Genomic DNA, 7,865 nt, shown 5'->3' on the forward strand with positions numbered 1-7,865 from the left:
TTGAGGCACCAGAACTCGCGCTTGTTGCACAAACCGTACTTGCCGATAATCTTCAACCCCGCATCGAGGCGCGACGCGACAGTGGGACGCCACGTAGATTTTTAGGAAGACCGACGCAATTCTGTGGATTACCCAGGTACCATGGTTTAGCCTAAGCAGGCTGTTGGGGCGTATTCTTTGTTGAAACTAAGAAGAGAGGATTATTATTGAGAAGAGTGTCCTAGCGGCATCCGAAAAAAAAATTAAACCAGGGAGGAAGACAACGCATGTTAGCCCAGGACCGGTTGATTGGTCAGCTTCTCTATGTGGCAGTTGGTCATACCGATTACTAGTTCAAGATTTTGCGAGAAATATGTCCAGTTCCATTTAATCCGCTGTATCCGTTCACTGCCAATGTAGATCAACCTGCACGCGCCGTGGCAAGTGCATGTTATCGCAATGGTCATACGTGGAAGAGAACCGTGTGGGTTAAAGATGGGTGATTTCTTCCGGAATGTACGAGATACAAACCGTTCAAACTAACGGCCTTTTTTTTCTAAACACAGAGGTTGCTAATAGGGTTTTGTACAACTTCCGAAGGATGTTCTGGGAAAGACTCGACTAGTCCCTCAGACATTAGACTTGGAATGAATATGAGCATCTTGTGGTGGTTAACTTCGGGGCTCGATTTTCGAACGAGCTGCGTGACGCGTTCTTGATGGCCAGGGAAAAATTTCAGCATGAAACTGGTTAAGCTACCAGCAAGAAAAAAAAGAAGCTTTGGATGCCTTGCACTAACTAATCGTTGCTCAAAATAATGCTGGCGGAAGTGCCCGCCAAGCAGGACTGAGTCCTGATTCTCCTTCACGGTTTTGTTATCCTGGAAGTGGTTTTGTAATTTAAAAAACAAATCAAATCTTGCCCTCCATTCTGGGAACCAAAAACTTCCTGGCCAAAATTTGCACCGGCCCGTGCGATGCGTTCGTCAAACACCTTCAGAAAAAAGGTCCAGCGAGAAGCAGATCGAGCACTTCAGAGGTTTGCCATATGAACCTCGCACCGTCCTCGCACGGATCGTATGTCCGCTTGTTCTGCTGGTTCTGCACCTGGACGTAAAAAATGCTCCGCGGAATCGACTTTGTTACGGAATCGGGAATTTTGATGGCAAAAAGCTAAACAACAATCTGATGACGTTTCTCAATGTCAAAATCAGAAGTGCAAAGCTTATCAAATTTCGAGGAAAAGTCGGTTTAACGTTTCCAGTTCCAAAGGAAACGGAGGGGTAGGCCGATTTGGTGCCCACTTTTTGGAAGCGAATGGCTTGTCGTGTCGTCGGTTTAACCGCGCCGAAGAATCGCGTTGCCTTTGATCGGCTAGTCATATCCTTGGACCATCGAGACGTGTATCGATTTGGTAAAGCCGACCGCCATAACGTGCTCTCCTTCACAGCCACACTCATGGGTTTTCGATTTGGATCTTAGTCGTTCCTCCTTTGATCGTTTCTCCATTTCCGCTGGAGAGCCGAAGTGATCTGCGTTACCGTTCCGACGACCGCATTCCACTTGGCGATGTCGCTGCACATTCTTCGCACCACATTATCAGGGCTGGTATCTGCTCCGATAATGGCCAGCATTTCGCTTCGCGCTGCCTCAAAGCGAGGGCAGGTGAACACCACGTGCTCCGATGTTTCCTCGCATTCGACGCAATCCGGACAGAGAGGAGGCTCTGCATGTCAATGTCAGACAACAAACCGTGCGTACATCTGTGTTCAAAAAATATCACAAGTCCCAGCGGGAGTGAGACTCAGTGTTTTTGTAGTTAATATCTTCCACCGTGAGTCAAGTGCATTAAGTGTTTTAATTCGTTCTTCTCTAGTCCCAGCGGGAGCGGGACAAGCGTTCGATTTGTTCAATTTTAATTCAAACGGTATTTACCGCGAACACCGGCTATGATGCCAACCGCTTCCGACGAGATGGTCATGTACGCGTTTGCAACCCGCATAGTCATCAATCTCTGCATTCTGTCAAACAACGCTCGATTTCGCTTCGCCGCCCAGCACGCACTGTTGAACGCGTTCTTGACGCCGATAGTTACTATTGCGCAGCAACGTAACCCTCTGCGTTTTTTCCTCCGCGCTTCGTCGGCTTTCCCGACCACTTTCCAGATGACGTCCACCTTGGATCTCCCTTTACGGAAGCCGGACTGCCTCGCTGCTAAGCCATGCTCGCTCTCTGTGTACTTGGTCAGCCGGTTAAGGATGATTCGTTCCAGAAGCTTTCCGAGGGTGTCCAGCAAACATATAAGCCTATACGATGATGGGTCCCCCGGTGGTTTGCCTGGCATTGCAATATGGGCCATCCCCATACAAACAGGCGGCCAAATTATTTTTTTGCTTTTTAAATGTTTTTTCATACAAATTTGGGTAATTGTATGGTATTGAAATGGTATACGTCGATTTTTATGACTTTTCATGTTTTTCAATAATTGATTGCGTATTAGGGTGCCAAGAAAAAATGACCCCCTGCTTCACAAGCGAAAAACGGCTATTTGGGTTGTTTTAAGCATCTGTGTAAATTTTGAGCGGAATCGGTTGAGATTAACCCATTGACACCCGAGCCTGAAGTTGGTGAAAAACTATTTTTCATACAGAAATTACGTTTTTAAATTGCTAATAACTTTTTAGATTCGATTTTTACAGTTTTGGTATGTTCTAGAAAGTTGTAGAGCATTACATTTCCAATAAGAATCTCACTTTTGGGAATATTTGGATGGAAAAGCGCACCGTACAGACTGAACCATAAGAAAGTTGGATTTTCCATACATTTTTTAGATTTTCCCTAACAAACTTCAGCCCCGAGTATCAATGGGTAAATGTTGACCGATTTTGCTCATATTTGGCCCAGAGTCCTAAAATAGCTCAAGGAACAATATTCAGCTTGTGGAGGTTTTGAAAAAAAGTCCCATATTCTGGGCACCCTATTGCGTATATATTGTATTGCAAGTTTATATTATTAAATTATGGATAAGCTAATACATCCCCACTTTAAGGACACAACCCCTCCCCCCTTTTTCTTTCAGCCACCCCCCCTCCTCTCCTCCCCACCAACAAAATTTTGTTAAGCGTAATTAATTCATTTTAAGTCAAATATTTATAATTTACTGCTGTGTGTTTTATTTTGTGAGTCCATGCCATATAACTTGAGACAACCCCCCCCCCCCACCGTTACGGGCATAAATTGCGAAAATTTTAATTGTTAAATCAAATAACAGAAAAATATATTTTATTCAAAATATTAATTATGAAGTAAAACGATAAAATACAAAACATATTCTTACTAATCCTAACGTTCATTTTCCTGAAAATTCATTTGATTATAGAGTATCTGATTGCTTCAGGATATGTTAAAAGCACTTTTTATGACGTTTTACACTACACGCAAAACGGACATTAGGTATAAATTCCTAATTTTTAGTATTTTTTGAACTTATGTTCTAGCTTGTCAAATTATACCTAAAAATTAGTAATTTTTTCTTCCTAAAATTTAGGATTTTTTTAGAACATTGAAGTACTTCTTAAAAATTCCTAAATTTTAGTATTTTTTTAGTTCAAGAATTGTGATTCACGTTTTGACATGTCAATGTCAAAATAATTTCGCGGCTGTGAGTTTGTGTTCCGTGGTGCTGCTGTTAATTTTTAAATTGTGGGAAGTGGCAAGGTAAGTTTTGTGCCGGGAACCGATCGGAAATTGATTTCGAGTTGGCCGACGAAACTTTCCACGTGGCCATCCGGATCCAGTGCAGCCCCGGTTGGGTCGGCAGAAACGCAAAGCCGTACCCGACTGGCCAAAAGTTGTCGAACGAGTTCAGCGCAATCAGTTCCACGTGCAGCTTTGGCCAAACCTGGATTCCGCGGCAGGCCAGGTGCAAATCGAGCGGAGTTCCAAAGTTGGACCGCCGAGGATCGACGCGGGCCGTGTTGGCGACACTGTCCCTCGCAGTGACCCTCAATCACTTTCCAACTGGACCCGAACTGGACGCTCCATTTGCAGAACAGGTTCGGCTCTTCAAAATCCGACGCGTGGCACAGTTCTCCCAGGATGGGACAGAGGTTCCGCCGGGGCATCGCTGGATTTAGTTACGTAGCTTTATTTTTTTTTAAGGGAACCGCTTTTTGAGTGCCAAGGAGGAGGACGGAACCTTCAACTCCCGGCGGGATTAAAAAAGCCGCGTCTTCCCTCTCGTGCCCTTGAGGACGGATGTTTGCGGAAGAGCTGGAAAGGGGGAGTATAAAGGAACCCCAACCGGGGGGATTGTGCGATCCACTGAGAAAGATGTTGGAGGCGAATGAAAGGTTTGAGGTTGGTGAACCAAAGTTTATCTTGTTGTGATTTGGTTGGGAGTTGCGGGTGTGTGTATGTGTGTGTGTATGTATGCGTGTGTGAAAGTGCGTTTGTGCTCGTGTGTGTATGAGAGACTGAGAGTGAGAGGGCGAGGGTAGAGGAAGAGAAAGTGGGAGAGAGAAGAGGAGAGGGAGAGAAAAAGGAGGGAAAGAGAGAGAAAGTGGGAAAGGGAGAGAGGGAGAGAGAAAGTGGGAGGGAAGAGGGACAGAAAATGTGGGAGAGAAGGAGAGCGCTAGGGTGAGGGTAGATGAAAGAGAGAAACTACGAGAGAAGGAGAGAGAGAGAAAGAGAGAGAGAGAGAGAGAGAGAGAGAGAGAGAGAGAGTGAGAGAGAGAGAATGAAGGGGGGGGGGGGGTAAAATGTGTGTATAAGAGAGAAAGATAAAAATAGTGCTAGAGAGAGTAAGAGATAGAGAGGACAGAGAAAGAGTGAGAAGGAGAGACAAGAGAGGGGGAGAAATAGAGAAATAGTGGTAGATAGAGTAACAGGTAGGAGAGAGCAAGTGGGAGTAAAGGGGCAAAGTGGGAGGAAGAAAGAGAGAGATGAGAGAGAAAGTGGGAGAGAAAGTAGGAGATGGAGAGAAAGTGTGAAAGAGAGAAGGGGAGAAAATGTGGTAGAGGGAGAGAGGGGGGAGAGGCAGAGAGAAGGTGGGAAAAATAGAGAGGATGGGAGAGCGAGAAAAAGTAGGATATAGAAGAGAAGAGAAAGCAAGCTCGAAATAGAGAGAAAGAGGAAGAGAGAGAGAGAAAAATTTAAAAACCCTAAATTTCAAACATTCTCAAACTCCAAAAAATCAAATATTCTAAAATTCAAAATATTAAAAGATTTTTATATTGAAGTTGTAAAAATATTCAAATATTACAATAATAAAATATCAAAAATAAATAATTATGAAAATATTAAAAAATCTAAAGCAGTAAATTATTCCAACAATAAAATATTAAAATATTGAAATACTTAAATTTAAAATAACAAAATATGAAAATATTAAAAAATTAAAATATTAAAATATTAAAATATTAAAAAATTTAAAATATTAAAAAATTTAAAATTCTAAAATATTAAAAAATTTAAAATATTAAAACATTAAAATATTAAAAAATTAAAATATTAAAATATTAAAATATTAAAATATTAAAATATTCAAATCATCATAAATTTATTTTAAAATATTAAAATATTAAAATATTAAAATATTAAAATATTAAAATATTAAAATATTAAAATATTAAAATATTAAAATATTAAAATATTAAAATATTAAAATATTAAAATATTAAAATATTAAAATATTAAAATATTTAAATATTTAAATATTAAAATATTACAATATTAAAATATTAAAATATTAAAATATTAAAATATTAAAATATTAAAATATTAAAATATTAAAATATTAAAATATTAAAATATTAAAATATTAAAATATTAAAATATTAAAATATTAAAATATTAAAATATTAAAATATTAAAATATTAAAATATTAAAGTATTAAAATATTAAAATATTAAAATATTAAAATATTAAAATATTAAAATATTAAAATATTAAAATATTAAAATATTAAAATATTAAAATATTAAAATATTAAAATATTAAAATATTAAAATATTAAAATATTAAAATAATAAAATATTAAAATATTAAAATATTAAAATATTAAAATATTAAAATATTAAAATATTAAAATATTAAAATATTAAAATATTAAAATATTAAAATATTAAAATATTAAAATATTTAAATATTTAACTATTAAAATATTCAAATCATCATAAATGTATTTTAAAATATTAAAATATTAAAATATTAAAATATTAAAATATTAAAATATTAAAATATTAAAATATTAAAATATTAAAATATTAAAATATTTAAATATTTAAATATTTAAATATTAAAATATTAAAATATTAAAATATTAAAATATTAAAATATTAAAATATTAAAATATTAAAATATTAAAATATTAAAATATTAAAATATTAAAATATTAAAATATTAAAATATTTAAATATTAAAATATTAAAATATTAAAATATTAAAATATTAAAATATTAAAATATTAAAATATTAAAATATTAAAATATTAAAATATTAAAATATTAAAATATTAAAATATTAAAATATTAAAATATTAAAATATTAAAATATTAAAATATTAAAATATTAAAATATTAAAATATTAAAATATTAAAATATTAAAATATTAAAATATTAAAATATTAAAATATTAAAATATTAAAATATTAAAATATTAAAATATTAAAATATTAAAATATTAAAATATTAAAATATTAAAATATTAAAATATTAAAATATTAAAATATTAAAATATTAAAATATTAAAATATTAAAATATTAAAATATTAAAATATTAAAATATTAAAATATTAAAATATTAAAATATTAAAATATTAAAATATTAAAATATTAAAATATTAAAATATTAAAATATTAAAATATTAAAATATTAAAATATTAAAATATTAAAATATTAAAATATTAAAATATTAAAATATTAAAATATTAAAATATTAAAATATTAAAATATTAAAATATTAAAATATTAAAATATTAAAATATTAAAATATTAAAATATTAAAATATTAAAATATTAAAAAATTAAAATATTAAAATATTAAAATATTAAAATATTAAAATATTAAAATATTAAAATATTAAAATATTAAAATCAGGGCTGTGGAGTCGGAGTCGGAGTCGGAGCCGGAGTCGGTGGAGTCGGGTCTTTTTGGGGACCTGGAGTCGGAGTCGGAGCCGGAGTCGTCAAAACTCGAATAGCTGGAGTCGGAGTCGGAGTCGGAGTCGTCTAAATTTTATGAGCTGGAGTCGGAGTCGGAGCCGGAGTCGTAAATTTCTGATAGACCCGGAGTCGGAGCTGGAGTCGGAGTTGTTAAAAAATTAATATAATTTAATCTATTTATTGTTCAAAATTTGTTATAATTCACGTTAATTATCATTTTTTTTAAAATATTTTAAATTTATTTATTGAATTGTGTGCACTGCATTGAAATTTTTATATTAAATTTATGGTTTGGTTCAAGATATTTATCAGATATCATTATGTTTTCGAAGCATTTTTATTGTGATTGGAAAGCTCTTATTGTGTTATTTCACTAAGATCACTGAATGATAATCTGTTAATCCTCTCTTGTCAATGTTTGTAATAAATCATAAAATAGTAAACAATTGTCGCTGTGTAGTCATAGAATTAAAACATATTAAAATGATTCTTTACTGCCTCTTTTTGCATGTATTTATGTATTCTTTCAATTAAAATTAGCAAACGTCTTGGAATTTTAAAGTAGATCACTCTTTTGAACAGGAAAAATAAAGGTTCACTATCAGTATCTAACAAAAATAATTATGTTTTTAAAACATTATCAACTATTATACCAATATTCTACTTGGAACGCAACATGCTCATTTTGTATGAAAATAAAAATAAATCTAGATTAAATTTT

General features: G+C 33.2%; 1 pseudogene; it reads right to left on the reverse strand.

Moving 5' to 3' along the window:
- Positions 1–3,418: 3,418 nt before the first annotated feature.
- Positions 3,419–4,519, reverse strand: LOC120431516 (B9 domain-containing protein 2-like; annotated as a pseudogene).
- Between the last annotated feature and the right edge of the window lie 3,346 nt (positions 4,520–7,865).

This window comes from Culex pipiens, chromosome 1 (assembly GCF_016801865.2).
Source record: "Culex pipiens pallens isolate TS chromosome 1, TS_CPP_V2, whole genome shotgun sequence".
NCBI lineage: Eukaryota > Metazoa > Arthropoda > Insecta > Diptera > Culicidae > Culex > Culex pipiens.